Genomic DNA, 25,714 nt, shown 5'->3' with positions numbered 1-25,714 from the left:
TTTTCAGAAAAATGACCGTTTTTCTGAAAAAAAAAAAACCTCTTTAATGTAGCGTGGCAGCCTGAGAACAGGGAGCTACCAAGGCCTCATGGAAGGCAGATACGCGGGGAGCTGGGTATGTGGTTTTATGTTCCCTGAGTAGGCTGTTAAAGACTGGCCCAGTCAGCCACACCTAAAGCTTCTCTAGCATCAGCCTGAAGGGAAGGCTAATTGGAACACCTGCAGCCACTTAAGGTGGATAGGCGCACTATAAAAACACTCCACCAGGGAAGGCTAAAGGGGAAGGAGAAAAGGGACGGACTAGAGGAGAAGTGAAGGAGAAGAGAGCAGCCCAGCACAGGGGAACACACCTGAGACAGCTGATATCAAGGTTTGCTCCACAGCATCAGAGAGGAGGTACTGACCGCAGGAAGTGTTGGGGAAGTGGCTCAGGGAGGGGCTGCTGCTCAGGGAGCAAGGGCCAAGCTACATGACCTGCTCGGGGCTGACCCCACCCATAGCACCCTGGCCAGAACCCGGAGCAAGTGGGTGGGACCAGGTTCCTCCCAACCCTCTACTCTGGCTGGAAGGGCCAATAAGGAGTGGAAAAAGAAGGAAACTGGACTGGTTAATGATGAAAGGCTCTGGTAGTGGGGTAGTACTAGAAACACTGTGAGCCTCTGAGGCCTACAAAAACCCGCCAGGAAGCACAGGACCCACAGGGCTTAGCTCAGACTTTGCCACAGTAGACATAGCCAGGGTGAACTTATTCCCAGCATCACTCAGGTCTACTAGCTTGTGAATTTCTAGATGCCCTGGGTCTGATGTTCAAAAACGGCTCGTGGGTCTGGGCGCTTTCACTGTTGTGTATCCAACCTAAGCCTTCATTAAGGGGCCTGAATTTTAAAAGGCAGGCAATCAGCAATTTCTGAAACCCAAGCCCCCTTTTAAGTTGCTGTATGTAAGACAAAGCATTTCATATCACTAGCCTCTTTGGAAACTCTTGACCTCTTTCTAGAACAGACTTGACTCTAGAACAGACTTGACAACATAATGCTGAACACAGATGAGTTTAGCCCTTCAGGTAGAAGACATAAATCTGCCCTCTGAGAGCTTTTAAAGTTTTAGAAAGGGGAGGGGGAAAGAACGTTAGACTTTTTAAACATTTTTAAAAACTTTTAAAAAAAGTTGTTAGTTGCCCTCCACCCCCTCCCTCCCCAAGGAAAATTAACTAGATTGCTATGGTAGGAGTAAATAAACAAATTCAACCCAATTTCTGACTTACAGCTGCGTTGACTGGCAGAATCTTTGCTTATAATACGTTCTCTGGCATTGTGTTCCAAACTGCCATCTCCTTCATTCCACTTTGCTTCCATGGGCTCAGATGTTCTCCTCTTTTAACTCTCCCTTTATGACTCACTTTTCATTTATGCTTTAGAGCTTAATCTCCTCTCTCTCTCCCTCCAGCCTCTGGTTGCAATCTTTTCCCCTGATCACATCATACCTTTTGGCTAGATCGACACTACAGCTTTTTCCGATTTTTTTTTTTTTTGGATGAGACTTTCCTGAAATTTGGCCCCTCTACACTGGGCCAAATTTTGGAAAATCCCCCTCTTTCAGAAGATCCCTTCTTCCTCTTGGAATGAGGAAGACAGGGCTTCCAAAAGAGCGCATTTGCACCGCCACAAAAAAAGCGGCAGATACATTCCCTGCACACAGCAGAGTTTTTCTGAGATACCTCTGATATCCCGGTAACCCCCCCAGTGTAGACATACCCTTTCAGTGCCCCCACCCTGCCATTACTCACTACCTCTCCCCCCAAATTCATTCTAACTCATAGGCAATTTAGGTATAACCCAAAGACAGTGGTTTTCAAAGTACAGGTCACAACCCAGGACTGACTGGTGGAATGTCAGGCCCTGGGTCTTGTTGCTGCAGGGGGATCAGGTGACCAGTGGGGGGCTAAGGCAGCTCCCTGCCCGTCCTGGCACTGCAGTCTGCACTGCACCTCAGAAGCTGCCAGTTGCAGGCCCAGCTCCTAGGTGGGTCTAGGGTGGAGAGCGCACAGGGCTCCATACACTACCCCTGCCCTGAGCACTAGCTCCACCCTCCCATTGGCTGGGAACCTGCTGCTGGCTCCTTCTGTGGGCAGCAAGATCTGCGGTGCCAGGGAAGGCAGGAAGCTGCCTTAGCCCCCCTGCTGCATCACTGACCAGGAGCTGCTCAAGGTAATCCCCTCTTGCCCCAGCCCCAAAGCTGGAGCCCCCTCTTACCTCCCAAAGCTCTCCTCCTCAGACCCACCCTGGAGCCCACATTCTAGTCAAATTACGGTGGGTTGCAGGCATCACTGGTTTTCTTCAGCTGGGTCATGAGAAAACAAGTTTGAAAAGTGCTGCTCTAGGAAACATGGACATAGCAGAGAAAGAAGAGGGTGCACACTGAAAACTGAGATGCACTACAGCTACACGGGTGCCTGTCCGGCAACTGAGGAAGGTCATATACGCGGTATGCTTTTGTCTCCGCTGCTCTCGGCATCTTTGCTGCAGGATTATTCAAAGGAGAGCAACATTTTCCCAGAAGGGACCTGGCCATGTGCCCAGTCCTAGATCACAGAATGAAAATGTAGGCACTGACAGATCTAGTGGACAAACCACAAACGTGTGAGGGGGGGAGGGGCGAGAACAGCAAACCTCAGCTAGTGCCCCTGTATAAAACTATGGTACGCCCACATCTTGAATACTGTGTACAGATGGGGTCTCCTCACCTCAAAAAAGATACTTTGGCCTTGGAAAGGGTTCAGAAAAGGGCAACTAAAATGATTAGGGGTTTGGAACGGGTCCCATATGAGGAGAGGCTAAAGCGACTGGGACTTTTCAGTTTGGAAAAGAGGAGACTGAGGGGGGATATGATAGAGGTTTATAAAATCATGAGTGGTGTGGAGAGGGTGAATAAAGAAAAGTCATTCATTAGTTCCCATAATAGAAGGACTAGAGGACACCAAATGAAATTAACGGGTACCAGGTTTAAAACTAAAAAGCGAAAGTTCTTCACACGGCACATAGTCAACCTGTGGAACTCCTTGCCAGAGGAGGCTGTGAAGGCTAGAACTATAACAGAGTTTAAAGAGAAGCTAGATAAATTCATGGAGGTTAGGTCCATAAAAGGCTATTGGCCAGGGGGTAGGAATGGTGTCCCTGGCCTCTGTTTGTCAGAGGCTGGAGATGGATGGCACAAGACAAAAATCGCTTGATCGTTGTCTTCAGTCCACCCTCTCCAGGGCACCTGGTGCTGGCCACTGTCGGCAGACAGGCTACTGGGCTAAATGGACCTTTGGTCTGACCCAGTTCGGCCATTCTTATGTTCTTATGCAATGCAACCGTGACAATCTGCACCAACTGAAGATGCACCTGATAGTCTTATAGTCAGTTCCTATCCCTTGCTATGATTTCCACGGCATCCTTTACTTTTAGGAACAGCATGTCCCCTGGCTTGTCTCTGGTTAACTGTCCCACGGCAGAATTAGAAGGCTAAGGGAAAACCATGTGTCTTGATCGCCGCTCAGTGCAATTGACTCACATGTCCAAAGCTATTGGATCACATCATGGCCATTGCTTCAGCCAACTGCAGTCCCTGTGTTCCTGCTGCCTGACTCATTACTACAAAGCACTTTGAGAGAAAGTGACTAGGAATGAGCCCCTATAAAAGAGAACTCTCATCTTGATGTAATCCATGTTGCAGGGCTGGCCCGACCGGTGCGGGTGCCTACGCAGCCCGGCACGGTACCCTCCTTGGTGGGGGGCTGAAGCTGAGGGGGAAAGGGGTTGCCAGTTCTCCTGGATCGGATGCTATTTACTCCATTCAGTGCAGGAGAGCTGGTAATCTGGAGGAGGGCCAGGAGGGAAGCACATGCCACCGGCCGGAGAGAAGCGGTGCTTTAAAAGCTGGGGTGGGGGACCTAAGGCCTGGGGGCCGCTTGCCTGGATCTGGCTACTGAAGCTTGGGGCTCCCGCCCCCCAGCATTGGCAAGCCCACAGTGGCACTCCCGCCCCATACTCCCCCTGCAGCTCTCCCTGTGGGGCTGGAGCACCAGCACAGGCTCCCCGCTGTAAGGGGAGGAACCCTGTGTCTTGGAGGCCAGAGTCAGGCAAGCCAGAATTGGATCTGACCCACGGGCTCCACATGCTGCTCCCCTTCTCCCTTGCTGGTGCAGTGAAGTGCTGCCTGGGGGCTTTTCCCTCACAAAATCTACTAGGCCGGGCCCCACTAGGCTCCGGTGTGTGAGGGGAATGTGGGGGAGGGTCTTTCTGCTTCTCTGTTGGTGCCATGTCAGAGAGGCGTGGAGGGGCTTTTTTGCTTCTCACTTGCAGCCCCTGACTGATTGTGGGTCAGGGGCCCCTCACCCAGAAAAGCTTCCCCAACCTGAAAGAGGAACTTCTCCTTAGCCGCCTGCTGTACAGCCACCCCCTGCTCAGTCCTCCAGCCCTTGAGGGCTGCTTGCCTTCGCCTTGTGAGTGGAGGCTGGGCGCTGAATCCCAAGGTGGGGGGGCAGCCGGGGAGGAGTAGGAAGGGGGGGCTGGACTGGTGCTGAGCTGGGGGCCATTGGCCAGCAGATGGCACTGGAAATGACCAGAGCCTATAGGTAACATGTGGCTAGGATTGCCGGATTGTTTCAACAAAAATACCAGACACACTTGACATTACCTCACAATCTACATTACATCTTAGTTAGAAAATACCAGACATTTCTATTTTCTCAATTTGTTTCCCGAACAGAAAGCTCAAAACCGGACACCTGGCAACCCTACATGCAGCTGCATGGAGCACCATGAAATTTGGGCACCAAGTGTCCCCAAATTTCACAGAATCAGAGAATAGAATCTTAGAACTGGCAGGGACCTCGAGAGGTCATCGAGGCCAGTCCCTTGCACTCACAGCAGGCCCAAGTACCTTCTAGACCATCCCTGATGTCTGTCCAACCTGTTCTTAAATATCTCCAGTGATGGAGATTCCACAACCTCCCTAGGCAATTTATTCCAGTGTTTAACCACCTGGACAGGAAGTTTCCCCTAAGGTCCAACTTAAACCTCCCTTGCTGCAATTGATTCTATTCTATGAGTCTATGAAATTTGTGGCAACTTGGTGCCCAAGTTTCAGGATGCCCTGTGCAGCAGCGTGTTTTGCCTGTTGATAGCGGTAGCCCTGCTGTGTTCTGCCCTGTGGGAAATGCTTGGCTGCATCAATTCACCAGAATGAAGTCAGAGGAAAAAAAACTAAAGTGGATTTCTGGCTTCATTTAACAAGGATCTGTCGTTACCCCCGTAAATACCCTGCAGAGAGTATGGAATAGAATCAGAGAGGCAAAAAACTTAGGTCATCTACTCCACCCCCAGGCCAGTGTTGCCTTGTTCTCTCATGGGAATTTATTCTCACTGCTAGGCTATGTAACCATGTACTTCCTCTAACTGTTCCTCTCGCTCTCTCTGCCCCGTTTCTTCTGATTGTTTGTTACACCCACATAAACTACTGCTGCTACTACTTACACCCCTCCTCTGATCAGATATTACAAATCCCCATTTTATCTACAGGGAAACTGAAGCAAAAATACAGGCAGTCCCCGGGTTACGTACAAGATAGGGACTGTAGGTTTGTTGTTAAGTTGAATCTGTATGTAAGTCAGAACTGGTGTCCAGATTCAGCAGCTGAATCTGGATGCCAGTTCCGACTTACATACAGATTCAACTTAAGAACCCCAGGCGTCCCCAAGTCAGCTGCTGCTGAAACTGATCAGCAGCTGATTCCAGGAAGCCTGGGGCAGAGCAACTGATCAGCAGCGGCTGAATCAGGACTCCTGGGGCTGAGCAGCTGGGGTGCTGCTGGGTTGGTCCAGTAGCGCCAAGGAGTGGTGCTGCGGGACCAACCGGCAGCGCCCCACCTGCTCTACCACAGGCCCCGGGCTTTGCTCCACATCTCCCTGGTCTGCTGGGGGGGGGCACTAGCTGCGTCCCCCCCCCCCAGCAGACCAGGGAGATGCGGAGCAAAGCGGCGCAGGACCCGGGGCCGGACTCGCGGCCGCTTCCAGATCAGCTGGAAGCGCCGCGGGTCGGGCTCTGGGTCCTCCGCCGCTTTGCTCCCCGTCTCCCTGGTCTGCTGGCTCCCGCAGCAGACCAGGGAGACGGGGAGCAGCTTTTCTCGCCCCGGAGGAGGCGGGCGGCGGGACCAGGCGTCCCGCTGCTCGAGTCCTCCAGGACGAGAAAATTACCGTTTGTAACTGCGGATCCGACGTAAGTCGGATCCGTGTAACTCGGGGACTACCTGTAATCAACAACCTCCTGTAGGCCACATAACCCAGCATTGTTTGGCTCTCAGTCCTAGATGCATTGCATTTACTCTCGTTATACGCTAGCCATAAACTTAACTGTTACTATGCTACATGCAGGGCTGGCTGCGTGCCTGTGGAACTGATGATTTTAAAGCTGCTGAGGATTAATTTAATAGCATTTATGACACAACTAATTATGTAAGGGCACCTTCAGCCTTGGATAGGCATCTTTATTATTTTAAGGCTAACTAAATAAAAATAAACCTCATTGTGTTTTCAAGTGGCCTGCCAAAATGTCTTACACCAGAACGACAGAGCAAAGATGGTATGAAATAATCTCTCAAATGTATTGCATAAAATGAAGCGGCTCCTTTAATAAACCCCATTCTGTTGTCAAGAATCTAATGAATGAATCAGACTACAATGCATTTGAACTGACGCATATCTGCCAATGGAACGAAAAGCCTTGTGTTGATACTCTCAAAGGTAAGTGAAAGAGTGACAGTAAGGTCTCACAAAGGAAATGATCATTACATATTTTATACAATAGTCTCAACAACAACAATAATAATAATAAATAGTTTTGCAGGACTCAGAATGTTACATTGTTCCAGTTGTCTGTCTAAACTGGAGGCTTCCATCTTGGGACCATATGGTTGGCTGTGAGCTTGAGGAATAAAAGTTGTCACTTTTTTTTTTTTTTTTTTTTTTTTTTTTTTGTCATCCCACCCAGTGTCAGTGCTCTAAATATCCGCACATAGCACGCTGCTTATAAATGGCATGGTAGCATTTGCCAGCAAGCTCACAGATGTAAAGTCAGATCAAGGGGAGGTAGTTGGCAAAGCGCAGAGATAGAGCAGTTTGGGCAATGCTTATAGACCCACTGAGGCTAGGGCTACAGTAGAGGGCACTGTTGAACTAAGGGGTACATCTCCACTTACGTGAACAGTGTAGCTGTTCCTTAGTTCAAGTTACTCTGGTGTTGCCACTGGGGGGAGTCGACAGGAGAGTTTCACCCATCGACTCCCCTTATTCTTCTCACTCTGATGGAGTACCAGAATCAATGGGAGTGCAATTATCAGTTGATTTAATGGCTCTTTACTAGACCTGCTAAATTGACCCCCAGGAGATCGATCCCCATAGCGTTGATCTCCCATAAGCGTACACAAGACCTGAGGAAGGGAGAATCTACACTGGATATGAAAGCTCTCAGGGTATGTCTACACTACAAAGTTAGTTCGAACTAACAGACGTTAGTTCGAACTAACTTTAATAGGTGCTACACTAGCGCTCCGCTAGTTCGAATTTGAATCGAACTAGCGGAGCGCTTAGTTCGAACTAGGTAAACCTCATTTTACGAGGACTAACGCCTAGTTCGAACTAGCTAGTTCGAACTAAGGGCTGTGTAGCCCTTTAGTTCGAACTAGTGGGAGGCTAGCCCTCCCCAGGTTTCCCTGGTGGCCACTCTGGCCAACACCAGGGAAACTCTATGCCCCCCTCCCGGCCCCGGACCCCTTAAAGGGGCACGGGCTGGCTACGGTGCCCGTGCCAGGTGCAAGCCTGCCAGCACCCAGCTAGCAGACCCTGCACCTGGCACGGCACAGAGCCACCCACCCGATGACCCCCAGCCCACCCCCTCTTGCCGGGACCAGGCTGGCGGCTCCCGGGAGTTTGCCCTGGACCGCAAGAGGCGGGCACCTTCCTGGGCTAGTGCGGACATCGTGGACCTCGTCCACGATCTCCGCACTAGGCACAGGAAAGTGGCCGTCTAGGGCAGGAGAGCTGCCAGCCTGGCCACCCAGGACCAGGTGTGCATGAAAATCAAGGGGGTCCACTGAGACCCCCGACACTGAGCCCTGAGCTTACAATGGCCGTACTGGGTCAGACCAAAGGTCCATCTAGCCCAGTAGCCTGTCTGCCGACAGCGGCCAACCCTAGGGACCCTGGAGGGGATGGACCAAAGACAGTGACCAAGCCATTTGTCTCATGCCATCCCTCTCCAGCCTTCCACAAACTTTGGGCAGGGACACCACTCCTACCCTCTGGCTAATAGGACTCCATGGACCCAACCTCCATGACTTGATCTCACTTCCCTTTAAACTCTGTTCTAGTTCTAGCCTTCACAGCCTCCTGCAGCAAGGAGTTCCACAGGTTAACTATTTGCTTTGTCAAGAACAACTTTCTCTTACTAGTTTGAAGCCTGCTACCCATTCCTTTCCTTTGGTGTCCTCTAGTCCTTCTTGATGGGAACTCAGGAAGAACTTTTCTGAATGCACCCTCTCCACCCAACCCCTGCTTTTAGAGACCTCTATCCTGTCCCCCCTCCGTCTCCTCTTTTCTAAGCTGAACAGTCCCAGTCTCTGTAGCCTTTCTTCATCTGGGACCTGTTCCCAACCCCTGATCATGTTAGTTGCCCTCCCCTCTCCCAGCCTTTCTCTTCCCCTCTCCCACCTCCTTTTCCCAGTCTCCCCCAGTTTTTTTCAATAAAGACAGAGTCAATGTTGGAAGAAACGTTATCTTTATTTTGTACATCAATAAGAAGGGGGGCTAGGGAAGGGTAAGTGGAAGGAGGTGAGGGAGGAATGGGGTACGAGCCCCCGATGGGGAGGACTGGGCTGGCTCTGCGGGCTTCTGGGGGTGGAAGCTCTCCTGCAGCCCCCCAATTACTCCCTCTCCCCAGATGGCAGCCTGCGGCAAGTGCAGCCGGGCTGATGGCCGAGTGGTGTGATGTGCCCAGTGTGGGCACTCAGGGCACTCCAAGCCAGAACTTCTTTGCAAGCGGGGCACCCCTTAGAACTGTGTGTCCGGGGTGGGGGTCGGGACCCTTTAAGCGCAGCCCTCGGCTAGCCTGAGACAGCATCTCCATGCTCCAAGTCCTCCTTTTATGCCCTGCCGGCACTGCTTCCGGCCATCCTTAAGCCCTGTTCAGAGTCCACTCAATGTGGACTTACTAGTTCGAACTAGCAAAATGCTAGTTCGAACTAGTTTTTAGTTCTAGATGCGTTAGTTCGAACTAGCTTAGTTCGAATTAACTAATTCGAACTAAGTTAGTTCGAACTAACTTTGTAGTGTAGACATACCCTCTGGTAACACAGAACTGTGCAAAAAATACCATCTTAATATGGGACGAAGCTTAGGGCTGTTCAAATGGTGAAAAATTGTAGAGGGTGCAGAGAAGAGCGAGGAAAATATCTGAAGACTGGGAAAGCATGCCTTATAGTGAAAGACTTAACATGCTCAATCTATTTAGTTAATCAAAGAGAAGTTAGAGGTGACTGGATTATAACCTGCAAATAGCTACTCAGGGAAATTTAATAGAAAACTCTTTGATCTACCAAAAAAGCCACAAATGTTTCAAGTGCAAACACAATGCCTCCTTCATTTTTTAAAAATAAGATCTTCAAATACATTGACTTCCCCATGTCTAGCAAACTCCCTTGTTCAGGACTAGTCAGGTCCTGAGAGTGCTGGAACAGAGAGCTCTGATCTATACATAGAAAACACGATATCTAGTTACAATTTTTTTTCAATCTTTTTTTATGTAAAGAAAATGGCTTTTTAAATAAAAATGTACAGAGAAATTTTTTGTTTTTTTCTAAATGTTTCAGATTTTTGCACAAAACTGTATTGTATTCATATTTGTTTCCTTTCCCCTTTTCCAGTCTTCTTTTTCTATTTTTCCATTTAAAAAAGGAGAGAAAGGGGCAAGAACAGGAGGAAAATATCTGAGCTAGAAACATAAAATAACCTCAGAAGCTGAAAAAACAACATTTGTCATTTTTCAGTAAACTGAAATATTTTTTATTTTTTTCCTGAAAAAAAATCCCCTAATCTTTATTTTAGTTTTTCTTTCCCCAAAATTGCTTCCCAATCCATTTTCAACAAGGTCAGTAAAACCCTAGTGCCTTTACACAAAGATGAATACAGCAGCATCATTTATCTGAAAATTTATATTTTTGGCTACTTCATAATGTAAACCCCACCTGATTTCAAGGATCAAGGGGAGAGAAAAACCCATGAACAACTGGTATATGACTTCTACAGTAAGATGCGTGTTTTTCCTACAATTATTGACTTGTATGTTTGATCAGCATTGTTAACTATGATATCTATAAGTGCCTTAAATGTTAAACAGGGAACCAGCCAAATACTAAGATGTTTAAAAGCCATTCTTGACGTCAAACAGTGAAGAACAAATAGTCTAACTTTATGGCTGCCAGTAAGGGTTCCCAACTTTTGTGGAGGTCCAAAAAGCATTGTACTTGGTCTTGCTTTTTGTTTTTTTTGGCATCTAAAATCGGTCTGTTTCTCAGGCCACTTTTAATCTTGATCAAATATGTTTTTAGTTCAAATTGCTGATGGATGTTCCTTTAGCTACATTTCAAATATGATGGCGACATCAACAATCGACGGCCTACAGATTAGATTATAGGAAAATGATGAAGTGTAAACCAAAGCATTAACATTTCTGATTGGTGTTGTCCTTCAGCAGCATTGTTTATTACAGCACAATTCAAACCTGGAGACTTCGAAAAAGTCTTCAAAGTCCTAGGCACCACCGTAAAAATGTAGAGATTTACAGGAGATCTAATCATTAGTTTTATTTCCTTTGTTGTGTCTTTGCTCTATGTAGAATATGAAATAATTATGGAGTTACAAGGCTAGATTTTGATACCATTAACTTGCACTGAATAATACCAATATAAGTCAATAGGACTATTGGTGGAATCCACAGCTATTAAACCAGAGTAAGAGTACTAGTATGTAGTCTTCTATGATTAGCCCATTGATACAAATAGGGCTATTCTAGTAGTAAAGCACTACTCAGGGTAAGAATGTCAAAATCTTGGCACTTTATTGCTAATACTTTATTCACACTGTGTAGCATTAAGTCCACAATGTGATAATAAACATAAGTAAATGCCATTCAAAGAAGATGGAGCCAAGCTATTCTCAATGGTGGCAGGTCACAGAACAAGGAACAATGGTTTCAAGTAGCAGTGAGGGATGTCTTGGTTGGATCTTAGAAAAAAACACTTCACAAGGAGGGCGGTGAAGCACTGGAATGGGTTCCCTAAGAAGATGGTGGAATCTCCAAACTTAGACATTTTTAAGGCCAGGCTTGACAAAGTCCTCAATGTAATGATTTAGTTGGGATTGATCCTGCTTTGAGAAGATAGTTGGACTAGACGACCTCCTGAGGTCTCTTCCAACCCCAGTCATCTATGATTTGTAATGTATAAGGATTTCTGAATCAGGCCTAGAGATGCCACAGTGTTGATTTAAAAAAAAAAAAAGCAAAGACTGACTGAAAATGTATCTAACAATGAGCTGCTGATAAAATTAATGCTGTAGTTGGGAACTTAGTCAGGGATTTTCTATTTCTTCTTTTAAAATTCTTATTTTGTCTCTGGAATATTAGGGTATGTCTAGACTACACCTGCGCCAGTCGACAAAGGCTTCCTTGTTGACCGCAGTGCGTTTAGACTGCTCCAATCTGCCGATAAACAGCTGATCATCAGCTGGTTTGCAGAGCGCGGCAGCCATTTAAATTTAAATGAAGCCGCGATTATTTAAATCGCGGCTTCATTTCCCTATGCCGGGTAGCCTAATCTACATGCCTCTGTTGCCAGAAGCATGTAGTCTAGACATACCATTAATGTCCTACCTCAAACAGAGGATAGATCACGTCACACATTGGTTAAAGAGCTCTTTCATTAGTACAGAATCGGACCCAGAGAGCTGGTTCTGTTCATAAGCATTCCAGATAACATTCTGTGAACTTTGAAGAGTAGGTGATTGGGCAGCAAAATGCAAATGAATTTTAATTCTGATAAATGCAAAGTAATGCACACTGGAAAGAATAATGCCAACTACACATACAAGATGATGGAGTCATTGTGGATAGCTCTCTGAAAACATCCACCCAGTGTGTAGTGGCAGTCACAAAAGCAAACAATGTTAGAAATAATTAAAAAAGGGATTGAGAATAAGACAGAGAATATTTTATCGCCTCTCTAAATCCATGGTACGTCCACAGCTTGAATACTGCATACAGATGTGGTCGCCTTATCTCAAAAAAGATACCTTGGCATCGGAAAAGGTTCAGAAAAGAGCAACAAAGATAACTGGGGTTTGGAACGGGTACCATATGAAGAGACATTAAAAAGACTGGGACTTTTCAGCTTTAGAAAAGAAGAGACTAAGGAGCAATATGATAGAGGTCTGGAGAAAGTGTCAAGTACGGAGACAGTGAATAAGGAGAAGTTATTTAGTCACCAAATAAAATTAATAGGTAGCAGATTTAAAACAAACAAAAGCAAGTTTTGCTTCATGCAGTTCACAATCAATCTGTGGAACTCCTTGCTAGAAGATGTTATGAAGATCAGGACTTTAACAGGGTTCAAAAAATAACTAGATACATTCATGGAGGTTAGGTCCATCAATATTTATTAGCCTGAATGGACAGGAACGGTGTCACTAGCCTCTGTTTGTCAGGGGCTGGAAAAGGATGATAAGAGAGAGATCACTTGATGATTCCCTGTTCTATTCACTCCCTCTGGGGCATCTGGCATTGGCCACTGCAGCAGAGAGGACACCGGGCTAGATGGACCTTTGGTCTGACCCAGTGTGGCCGTTACTTAAATGATCTTAATATAAGAATATAATATCTGATATAATTCTACAGATTGTTTTCTTCCCACTCCCCCAGCACTCCAGATGGCATGATACCATACCTACTAACATATAAAACTTGCTTAAACATTTAGTGAATTCTGCAGTTATGCGATGTTACATTTTATAAAAAAAATAAAATATTCAGAAAAGATCAAAAGGAAAAAAGAAAAGACCCCTCCAAAAGAAATCAGCAAACAAACACAATGACAACAAAAGGCCGACTCATCTGTACTCGTCATCTTCCCAACATCACAGTATTCAGAGGTGTCTGCCTTTTTGCAGACTTAGCAACTCGCTCTGATCTTAGTTTTGATAGCGCAAGTAAAATGTAAGCTGTTTGCTCATGATTTAAAACTGGTTGTGCATCCAGAAACACAAAATGTGTTGCAAGGTAGCTTACTACAGTTAACATAATTTCTTGTAGTCCCTGATGTACAAATCAGCTCATGCTGGCAGTAGAACATGGATTGTTCTTAAAACAGTTTTTTATGTCGTACTTTTATTTTCCATGGATCTTGCCAAGCAAGAATCCTTTCCAGGACCCTCTCCTCTGATCCCCTCTCCTCCCTTGGTTCTTCGTCTTTGCTTTTAGTTTCTTATTTTCCACATCTAAATTTGGCTCCTATATCCCTTCCCCCTCCCATTGGCTTTTGTAGCCGGCCGCTAACTTGATTGTGTATCTTATGCATGCCCATAGAATCTTCTCTCTCTTGCTCCCTGTAGCCCTAGTGCTCTCAATAGTTTTGCTTAATTCTTGTAATCAAGCTGTGCTACGTGACTGCATCTTTAGGTGCAGTGTGATAGACAAGGAATTGTCCATACATGAAATTGCTATTGCCTCTGACTTTAAATTGTCATAAGAGAATAGACATTAAAGACCTATTAGATCCAAGAGTCCATTCTTCTTTCTGTTTGCTATTTCTTTGAACAATCTATTATTTAATGACTGATGGAATAAACGGCCACTGCTTTCACAGAGGAAACTCTTACACTGTCTAATGCATCTTACTGTTTGGAAATTTTGTCTTAAATTCTCCCTCTTTTCTTCAGCTGTCCTCACCATCCCCTTCAGTTACCCTAAACAATTTCTCTCCATCCTTGCAATATATGCCTCCAAATCCATATTGGTAATATTCCCACTTTTGTGAACATTTAGCCAACAGTAACTGAGTTTACAAGATCTTTGATTATCCCTTCCATAGCTAGAGAAGATTATTGGAGTATTTGCAATGTTCCTAGCAAAGTTAACATATTCATTTTCACATTATAACATGCACGTTCTGAATGCTATAATCAAAAATAGCCAGAGATCTATCCACTATTGCAACACACGTCTGCATTGTAACCATTTTTATAAACTAACATTCAAATAGGAAAATGAAATGAGAGGTGGAAAATGACTATTCCTCTCTTGGCTGGTGAATAATAGTTCAGCGGCAGCCACTCAAGTTGCATTTATTTGCACATGTGATCTGACTGGCCCGCACTGTTCCAGACCAAGTACTATTAACTTCCTAAAGGGAATATATTAGAACATAATGACTCATCACATGACTTTTTTTCAGCTGGGTGTGAGCCAGGATTGTATTCCTGTAGCTAACAACTATATTTAACTCATTTGTAGAATAATTGTTATAAGTGCAAGACCTGCCCTCATAATTACACAATATATCTCAGATATGACCACTTAGACCATTGTGTATGATTAATTACATCATGCTTGGCTTACAGATGGTTGTATGTTATTGCTGAGCTTGGTATGATGACGTAGAAAGATAACATGAATAAAGAGCATGAGAGCCCATTATAGGGATGGAATATTGTCTAGTTGTTAGAGCATTGCTTGATTCTGTTCATTAAAATCACTATTAAGTCCCAATCTTGCAAACACTTGTGCACAGAATTATATGCATAGGATATTCCTACTGCTCTCATATGCAGAAAGTGTCTTTTGTATAGAAATATTTAATGGTTCAAGAACTACAAGAGCTAAAAATAATTAGCTTTAGTGTTAGTATAGCTCTCAGTTCTGCTAGTTTGATTTTTGGCAGGGTCTGTAAACTCTCTGCACAGTATGTTGGATTTTATCTTTCCAAAAAATATGCCATCGCTCAAACAGAGTGATGCAGAAATTATTGGATGAGGTTCTTTGGCCCGGATTATGCAGGAGGTCATATTAGTTTATTTTACCTTCTTGCCTCAGAATCAATAAATCAATTGTCCCTTCTTTAAAAACAGTAATTTATTTACCTCTGAAGGGTGCTGTTAAGCTTAATTAATATCTGTAAAGTGCAGTGCACTTAAATAGCACCTTTTATCAGAAAATTTTATATATATTTGTTACTGTGTTGGGTGAAAGTCCACTGCCACTTACAATAGTGCAATTCTATCAGTTTCAGGAGAAAAATTTGGCCTGCCATGTGTCTCATGAGAAGTTTGGAGGTAATTTTTGGGTAATGTTTATTCTTAATAATATTTTCATGTCAAAAAGCAATGCACATCAGTTTAAGTAAAGCGTTTATTTGAACAGATCACAAAATCATTCCCAAAATGTTTTCTAATGCCTAATATCTAAAAAGGTTTAAGATACACATAGATCAATAGAATTTCAGGTCACAAAAGAATATTGTGTTAATCTGGTTTGACCTCCAGTATAATCCAGGCTATGGAACTTCCCCAGAATAATCCCTAGACCAGATCTTTTAGAAAAAAATCTAATCTTGATTTAAAAATTTACCTTTGGTAAATTGTTCCAGCGGTTAATTACTTTAACCATTATGGTACATAACAGTGGTGATGGGGGGAGCATGGAAGTGGACAGCCTAGTGTGCTAAACATCAGACTGATCAAGTATCAGAGGGTTAGCCGTGTTAGTCTGAATCTGCAAAAGCGACGAGGAGTCCTGTGGCACCTTATAGACTAACTGAAGTGTAGGAGCATAAGCTTTCGTGGGCAAAGACCCACTTCGTCAGATGCATCTGACGAAGTGGGTCTTTGCCCACGAAATCAGACTGATGGGCATTTAAATGGCTTAGTTTTAAATCTCTAGAAATTTAAACAAGGTTTTGAATGTTCTTCATAGGAATATAACTGACTCCCTTTTGTAGTGACATCTCTGGATATGCCTTGGAGAGTTGTGTTTCTCTAGAATATTATCTGTATTTATATATCTAGAAATAGAGATCTAGAACATTAAAGGTTTATGTATATATGTCTTTTCCAGCCACTGAAATGTTAAATCAAGTTTATAACAAGTTGTGTTTCCAGCCACTGAGTGGCTGTAAATGTTAAGTGTTTTTACAGTCATTTCTTTCCCAGCTGCTCAGCAGCTTTAAATGTTATAAAAAAAGAAAGAAAAGGGGGGAAAAAAGTTGCTTTTCCAGCTGTTGAGCCACTCTGAACATTTCTTCAATGGAATTTTTTTTAACTTGCTAAACCTATTTATATTTTACTCACAAAGCAAGTGCAAAATTGTCTTGGCGCTATCCAAGTCTTGTTTTTTTTTTCCTTTTTCTTTTTTTAAAACTGTAAATACAAATTCCATCCCCAAGTCTGCTTTTGAAAAAGAAGGGGCTTTAGCTTTAATGAATCCAACATGAACATTGTGAGTTCATCTTAGCATTTTGATACCCCAGCAGTACTGTCCTTGTGGTGTGTTTAGTGGAAAAAAATATTTCCATTGGAAATATGGTACTTGTGGTATTTTCAATGGAAAAAAGATATTCCTGTGGCTTTTTTAATGCAGGCAATGCTGGTCAGTCTTAAACCAGGGGGAAATATGGAGGGGGGTGGTCAGAGCTAACCAAAGTGGCGGTGAAATGGAAGAATTGCATTATGGTAGTGAGGTGGGGGAAAATGTACTAAGACTTTTTAGGGCAGGATAATGGAAAATTCTTGTGGCCCTTGAGGGTTCATGCTAGTGGTAGAAGGGAAGGTATCTGGGATAAAATGGAAGAAAAGGAGAGGCTAGAGCCAGGACGGAACTCAAGAATGGACTGAAACAAAGTTGGTGAAAACACAATTGGGGAGCAGGAAGAAAAGGGAGAGCAAAGCACGTACGTAACGTAGTCCTATTCAGTTTACAAAAGCGAAGCATATGCAAAAGTGTTCTGGACCCACACCGCTGAAATCAACAGGATCTTTGTCACTTAGGTCAGTGGAGAGTGTTCACCATCCCACCGAAACTACTCCCGAGATCGGGCTGATAACCTTCCAGAAGGTTCCTACATCATCTTTGGCATCAGGGAATTCTGAGATGCTATTTTCCCTCAAATAGCTGCTTGATTCTAAAATACGAGGGGTATGTGAGGGAGTGAGAGGAGGGCCTGGCAGTGCAGGAACTTAACAAGGCCTTTTTGCCCAATTAGCCCTGCCCCGTTTTACCTGCAGCCAATGCCAGGCCTGGAGGGAGAACAAAAGAAGGGAACCTGGCTCAGTTCAGGGCTGACCAGCAAAGAGGTAGGAGCTGGTTCTGCCGTCCGCAGGACCTGAGCCAGAACTGTTGGCTGAGTCGGCCACAGGAGGCCAGAAGTCTCCAACACCCCGCCCCGCAACCTCCAAGTGCAAAGGGGGAGAACCAGAGGGAAACCCTCCTCCCAAAGGAAGGGGAATTTGGATTCTTGGGTCCATGCCTCAAACTGAAGGAGCATGCTTTGCTAAGTGGCTGGAAGTCCTACACTCTGGGCCCCCAGCTTACACCGGGACCTAACCACCTGGGTATCCCACTGCCTGGGAGACCCGGCTACAGGGTACATCTATTCAATAGAGCAAAAGTCGAATTAAGCTACGCAACTTCCGCTATGTCAGTTGCATAGCTGAAGTCGAAATAGCTTCATTCAGCTTTTGGAGCTGTCTAGACAGCAGGAAGTCAAAGGAAGAACACTCTGCCTTCGACTTCCCGTCCTTCTCGTGAAATGAGGGTTACAGGAGTCAAAGTAAGAAATCCTCCATCTCGACATTATTTCGAAATAATGGCTTGCTGTGTAGACATGCACTTTGTTATTTTGAAATAACATCAGTTTATCCAAAATAATGCTGCTGTGTAGTTGTACCTCTGTAAAAGCAGTGACACCTGAGACAGTTGTAGGGCCAAAATAAGAGGTCTTATCAGCATATTCGTTATTTTTTGTAATGTGTTGGTGGGAGTTTAGCGCTGGCAAAAGGCATCATATTGACAGTGCTGAAGTCCTTTGTTCGATATGTAAAGCTGACGAACCTGAGTCGTCAGCAGGTGAGCTTTGGATAACGGGCTAAATCCATGAGCCTCCCCTTTATGAGCGGAAAGCCAATTGGCTTAGCTAAGGCTATAGAGGAGACTTCATTCTCCCTTCTTGGTGATCTCAGTGCTTCTGGGTCACATATATAACTGGTATGTCAGGCAAGGTTCCCTAGCAATATCCCATCAGTATGCTTCAGCTCTGTGAGAACAACTTAGTTTCCATAGTCTACTGTATCCATGGAATCTCAGTTGAGAGAACCATTGTGACTACCAATTAGAACAACCCCAAGCGACTGTGTTTATGACATTTACAGCTGTCCACTGGAAACTAGTTTGTTCGTTAACACATTTTTAAATAGGTGCTACATTCTGGATTGCAATCCAGACCAGTGAAGTGTTGTCACCACCTGCCCTGCAACTGTGGCCACTCGTCAACACCCCTTCAGCATGCATCTTATACCGAGTGTCTGTATAGAGCTGAGACCTACCAGCCATCCTCCAGTCAAACTCTAGTTTCCACCAATCTTGATTACTACTCCCAGGGGGTACTTCTGCACTACAGAGGAAGATCAAAGCTGCCACTGTCGATCTTCCAGGGCTCGAATGAGCAGGTCTGGTTAAGACAGCTAATCCGAACTGAGGGGGACCTCCCGTCAAGGCAAGTAGTTCTGCTTTCACGAGAAGTAAAGGAAGTCGAATGGAGAGTGTTTTTCCTTTGACTTCCTGCTGTGTAGACAGCGCCAAAGCCAAGATAAGCTACGTTGACTTCAGTTACGCAATTAACGTAGCTGAAGTTGCGTATCTTAATTCGACTTTGTCCCATAGTGTAGACATACCCGACATACCCCGTTACACTTCCAGTCCTGAATCCCACCCTCCTAATCCCGACATAAAAACACGCATTCTGTATTGTCTAGTCTTCTTCTGGACAGTTCAGATATTTTAGATTTGTTGTCCCAGTTAGCGGTCAGTGTGTAACACTTTCCTACCTTAATTGGAGTTAACGAACAATTCAGTTTAAACACAACACTGGCTTCATTTTGATTAAAGAAGGTTTTTTTAACTACAAAGAGATAGCTTTGAAGCAAATACAAGTACAAGGTATTCAAATCTGAAAATATTACAAGAAAAATAAAGTTAAAACACTTTCTAGAACCTAAACTTAATCAACCTAAACTTGGTTCAAGGTTAAATTCTTATCAAATGTTCCCAGCAGTAGGGATGGCCAAATTCTCAAGTTAGAACCCCTCCCAAAGTCCAAAGGCTGGTTTCTTTGTCTCCTCAGGTGAAAGAGGGAGAGATAGAGATAGATAGAATGAATACATGGTACGTTTTGCCCTTCCCATTTATGCTCCCATTTCATTGTCCTGAGGGTCTGCCCTCCAGCCTGCCTGCCTGCCCCAGCCTCTGGCATTACAACAGCAGGCTGGGGGAGGAGTCGGGGGGGGGGGGTAATCAGCTTGTCTAGGGGCATCAGCTTGTCTTTCGTCTTTGAGAATCTGGTTCCTCCCCAGACTTAGCCAGTAACCACACCTCAGTCAGACCTTCAGCTTATGTTCATTGTCCTGAGGGTCACCCCTAGCTAATACTCCTTCCAACTGCTAGGATGGAGATGTAGAGTCTCACAGCGAATAAGTTCTATGTTCGTGGGTGACAGATATCACAGGCTGGGAAAGGCATTGCCTTCCCAAACTACCTTACCTAGCTCTGCCCATTCTTGACCAGAGGCTCCCCCTCCCCGACTCCTCCCCCAGCCTGCTGTTGTAATGCCAGAGGCTGGGGCAGGCAGGCAGGCTGGAGACATCTCTGCCTGTCCTCCCGGTGGTGGAACCACTCTGGTTTTCAGTGCTGGGCTGGTGGCTCAGCTGCAGGGGAGGGACCCCTTGCTGGTCAGAATGCAGGCGGCGTAGCCCCAGACTCTCTATACCATGCCTGCTGGCCAGCTCTCCAGAGCTTCAGGGTCAGGGCAGGCTGCAGCTGTGGCATTCGCTGGCTCTCTGGAGCTCCCGGCCCAGGGGAGGCTAAGGCTGTGCTGCCCGCAAGTCTCCATCGCTCCAGGGCTGGAGGAAGCTGGGTTGCACCACCCGCTGTCACTTTGGAGCTCTGGGGCTGGGGGAGTCTGGGGCTTCTTCACCTGCCAGCTCTCTGGAGCTTCAGGGTTGGGGGAGGTTGAAGATGCTACCCTACGGCAAGGAAGGGGCAAGGGTCAGTAGTCATATGGGGGGGTGGGGGCTGGGCTTGAGCCAGCAATGGCCACAGTGCTGGGGGCTGGGCTCCAGTGAGAGTGGAAGGGGTGGGATTGGGGGAATCTGCCTCATGGGATCACCCACCACACATTGTTGCTTGTTAAAATTAAAATTGATCGGTTCCTGCCCTTCTCCTCTGCCAAAGAATGGCCGCTTGGCCAGGGATCGCCAATCAACTTTGATGACCCCTGTCTAGGGGCATCAGCTTGTCTTTTGTCTTTGAGAATCTGGTTCCTCCCCAGACTTAGCCAGTAACCACACCTCAGTCAGACCTCCAGCTTATGTTCATAACTTAATCATTAACGTAGTGCTCAGGATGTAAATACAGGGGTGCTGTCACAAGAGGGCACTGAACATCAATGGTTTTTCCCCCCCTTTTTCAGTATTGATCTGAAGTACATTTATGGCCCCCCGCACTACACGAGAGCCACACAGTCTTGCATCTATCTTTGCAATTCACTTACGAGGCAAATTCTCATTTTACAGAAGAAGAACTTAGGCACAGTGAGGCTAAATGACTTGCCTGAGGTCACACAGGGAGTATGGGGCAGGGAACTGAATCTGGGTTTGCCACGCTCTAGGTTTGTGCCCTACCCACTGGGCCATCCTTCCTTCCCAGAGCAAAATATCAAATGTATCCATCATCAACAACAAAATGATCTGCCTTTACCTATTGCTGAGGCTTGGCTTACTTGAAAAATTCAATACTTAGTTGCTAGAAGACTTATGTGGTGTTTCTTGGGTCCTTCACACTTCCCTCCTGGCCTGAGGGTGGGGAGGGCTGTGTAGGCCATCCGTCGGAGCATCCCAGAGCCAGCGTGGCAGCAGGGAGGGCTCTGTAGCAGCCAGCAGCTGCTTCCTGGAGCAGGCCAGTGTGGTGGGGGTCATGTTACTGGCCAGCAGCTGCTCACTGAGGCCCCCTATGGTCATTCATGAATATAACTCTCCCCTGGGCTTGCTTGCTGCCCCCTGTGGTCACGTATGAGTATAACTGTCCCTGCTATCACACCCCTCCCTGCCTGTTTGATACGGAACAACTGCCTGCCACACGCAGCCCATTATCCTGGCACAACCAAGTCCTGGCCTTGCTTTAAGTTACGATAAAAGGAAGCTGCCTGCCAAAGTTGATGGTCCTAGCACTTATCATTTAGAAAGAGTTCTTGAACAAATAGATTCACAGATAGGCAGACAGACACAGATTTCTAAAACATATAGTAAAGGCAAGAATGCATGGAATATTCTAGCCAAAGGCTTACAAGACAACAAATCTGCAGTGTGTTTTCTATAATATGTCTTTAGGTGAAGTTCATCCCAAAGGGCAGGGGAATGGACTTGGTCTCTCAAGGTCCCTTCCAGTCCTACTATTCTATGAGAAGATCTATGAATGTACACTAATGGCATATACTGTAGCTCTACACAGCACAACAGGGCTTTAGTAATTTTGAAGCAAGCAGTCCCTCTGTTACTAAGGGTGAATTTGAGCTAACTGTCCTGGTGTTGCAACATGAAGAATATTTGATATTGTTCAGTGGGAAATGATTGCATTCCCAGGAGTTGTTCAGCAGTGTCGTATTGACATTTATCTGAATAAGGAAAGAAGAATGACTCTTAGCAGATTAACAAAGAGTGGTCATTTTGGCAGGGCAGGGTTTGCTTTAGATTTAAATGCTTCTTTGTAGTTTTATATGTTTTGAAAATGTACAATTTTAAAAGTACTGGGTCGTACTGGCTTCTCCATCAAAGGGTTTTTGTGGAGGGCCAGAGTTCAGAAAACTTGTAATTATTTCACAGCACAAAATGTTAACTTCTTAGCAACCACTTGTTAAAAATTAGCTCATCTGCTTAGCAACCACCTACTCTTAAGGTTGCCATAGTACTAATTATCGTGTATCTTCATAGGGTTTTTAAAAATAATTACTTTTAATTTTAGTGTGTACTTTAAAACTATCTCATCGTCTCACTGCTACTAAATGTGTAAATATTCACTCAAATTGCGTAACAAATCCACTTTGAGGACATACACACCTGAGTTGTCTTTGCTTTCTAAGAACATTTGAGTGATCAATTTTTATCGGCCAAAACGATAATGGAAAAAATGGTAACGTTACACACACACATGAGTATTTAGAGAAACCAACATTTCAGTTTTCACAGACAAATATATGCACCAGCTGGGCGCTTACACACATCCATTCAGGAATAGAAACAATACAATGTGACTTGTTCAGCCAATCAGATGACACACATTTTAAATAGTTACTATAAATCACCAGACTAAATATTTCATAAAGACGTTTGTCTAACAAATTGAAAGGGGACCTGATCCAAAGTCCATCAAAGTCAGAGAACAGATTTTTATTCACTTCAGTGAGTTCTGGATAAGGCCCATGAAGGATTATCTCAGGAATTTCAAATCCTCATGTAGATCATTCACAAGAAGATCAAGAGGCTGAATAGATTAGATAACCACTTCTAAATATTTCTAACCTTAATGGCAGTGACTTATGATAGTTATACATGCAGCAGTTTTGTTTCCGCATCATGTTATCCCCAAAACTCCCTCACAGAATTATCAATTTAGATAGAAATATACATAAGAAGTTACTCAGGTTTATTTGCTGCTTTAGAAGTCTGTAACATAAGCTCTGAATCCTTACTTCTACATAGAAGCATCTGCTACTAGGCAACTTGGATTCTTTTGCAGTAATTATTTTCAAATTCAAAATTATACTGCAACAGATAATACTTCATCTAAATCAATACATCTGCTGACAAAGGGCTGGTTTTTCTGGATAATTTCCATTTTTAAAAAATTATTACTAGTTAGATTTATTCTCTTGTTTGGAAAATCAACATTTTCCTCAGAGTATAGACATTCTCAACTTTTTAATATTTTTGTCATTATTGACATATTATTCCAGTCCATCATGCCACTAAACTTGCTTTTTTACCATTATTTTTTAAATGGGTTCACATTGAATAGTTCATAAGGTCATGTCTTCACTAAACTGAAGATGGATGCTGCTGTGATCAATCTTCCGGAATTTGATATAGTGAGTCTAGTTAAGACCTGCTAAATTGAACTCAGAAGATGTCCCCATTGGTGGCTGGTACTCCTGCTTCTGCGAGCAGAAAGGGAAGTTGATGGGAGTGTTTGCTCAGCCTCCCACTGTGGGGACGGTGAGGAAACTTGAAAGAAGGTACATTCACTCCAGATATGTTATTAAAGTAGCGGAGTATGCATATTTTGATTCAACCATCTCCTTTAGTGTAGACCTGGCCTAAGACCTAGCTAACAACTGTAAGCATACTGTATACTTTATTAGTGCCAGCTGCTAAAAAACACTTACCAATGTCAACTGGTAGAATTGACTTCGAGCTTGTCCAGTGATTATAAGTTGTAAGATCTGGCCCTTAATTTTCTTATTTGGTCTCAGCTACAACAAAATGATCTCCTTGTACATGGTTTTTCCTCATAACAACTACAAAACCAGTGGGATGGAAAGTCAATTGGACTCTAAGCTCCTAAATCACTTATGCACTTTTGAAAATTTTGAAAATATGCAGCTGAAGGCTTTATACTCCAGGATGGGAAATGAAAGAAAATCTTATCACCTGATTTCTAGCTTACATACTTTCCTGCAAACCCAGCTGCACACAATGCAAGTGAAGAACCAGAAATGCCAGCTGATATATAGTCTTTGGCTGTGTCTAGACTGGCAAGTTTTTCCACAAAATCATCTGATTTTGCGGAAAAACTTGCCAGCTTGAATTTCCACATGTAAGATCATCAGTGTTCTTGCGGAAATACTGTGCTGCTCCCGTTTGGGCAAAAGCCCTCTTGCGCAAATCATTTGCGCAAGAGGGCCAGTGTAAACAGCACAGTACTGTTTTGCGCAAAAAAGCCCCGATGGCTAAAATGGCGATAGGGGCTTTTTTGCGCAAAACCGCGTCTAGACTGGCCACGGATGCTTTTCTGCAAAAAGTGCTTTTGCGGAAAAGCGTCCTGCCAATCTCGCCGCGATTTTCCAAAAATGCTTTTAACGGAGAAGTTTTCCGTTAAAAGCATGTCCGGAAAATCATGCCAGTGTAGACGTAGCCTTTGTGTTTAAACCACCAAACTTACACAGTTGTTAAACTGGTATGTGAAAAATCAGAATTAGACCCCTGATTTAATACTAGTCTGAAGGGGGGAAAAAAAGAACAGTATCGATTCTATGCAGTGTATGCTTCCCTATGCTGACTAACTAATGTGCCTTGACCTTGAATTTTAGAGATGATTTCTAAGGAATATTGCAGGGATGGGCAAAATCAGGCCTAGGGGCTGGATTCAGCCTGCCACGCATTTATCTCTGGCCTTCCCAGATGATTAGCAGAGCCTGCCTACTTAGAGCTGGCAGCATGGGTTCATTTGCTCCTCTCCCACCTTACTTTGTCCTGCTAGCTGTGTGGGGAGTGTGAGGGTGGCTTAGAGGTGGAAGGGAGAGGAGATTGCTGAAGTCTGGGTGTCCCCTGAGTCCCATCTCTGCAGAGCAGGGTTCAGAAAGAGGGAGACACACAATGGAGCGGTTCTAGTCTGAAGCATGGATGAGAAGTGTCAGTCTGTGACCACATACCAAACTTCATGAAGTGCCCCCCCCCCAAGAAAATTATTGCCCACCCCTGGATGAATGGGTAGTTGAGTCTGATTATGTACCATGCAGTTGGGCTCTCTGAAAGGTCTGCCAATGAACATGGTTCGCCAACTGAGTTACAAGGCTTAATTGCAGGGAGAATTTCAAATTGTAGGGAATTTTGTACAAAATCTAGATAGTATCCAGTGGGCTGAACTGGCAATGTCCTTTGAACATATATTGCTTTAATTATTCTCATGTCAATTTGGTTCTCATTAGCTTCTATGTCTCTAATAGGAGCAGGTTCAGTCATAAACCCCGCCCACCGCCCCCACAAACCCTGAAGAAAAAAAATGTTACTTTTTTCAATATAAATAGAAGTCTGGACGAAAACATTTCTATCTTGCCACCGTAGCCTATTAGTAAATCAAACTATAGTATTATACAAACATCCACCTTGCTAGATCTTTAAAATAAGCATTCTACAGTGCAAAGGCACTGCTACCTATTCAGTTTCCCCCCATTGCACAATTTATCTGAACACCCTTACATTTCCTGTGGTGGTGGTGCTGTTATGTCCCTTAATCTCATTCCATTCAGTTCTGTTTCCTAAGGGTAGACAAAAATGCTGTCTCACTGGTCATCTCATTTGATTATCTGT

At 44.6% G+C, this 25,714-nt stretch overlaps 1 long non-coding RNA gene across 1 annotated transcript in view; it reads left to right on the top strand.

Moving 5' to 3' along the window:
* Positions 1 to 296: 296 nt before the first annotated feature.
* The window catches only part of LOC142819172 (uncharacterized), a 56,407-nt gene continuing 30,989 nt past the window's right edge, over positions 297 to 25,714 (top strand). The window contains exon 1 of the long non-coding RNA XR_012896972.2: positions 297 to 396. This is a non-coding gene — a long non-coding RNA (uncharacterized LOC142819172). The remainder of the gene's footprint in view (positions 397 to 25,714) is intronic.

Source organism: Pelodiscus sinensis, chromosome 20, assembly GCF_052426305.1.
Source record: "Pelodiscus sinensis isolate ZL-2025 chromosome 20, ASM5242630v1, whole genome shotgun sequence".
Classification (NCBI taxonomy): domain Eukaryota; kingdom Metazoa; phylum Chordata; order Testudines; family Trionychidae; genus Pelodiscus; species Pelodiscus sinensis.
This window is presented reverse-complemented; position numbering and strand designations above follow the sequence as displayed.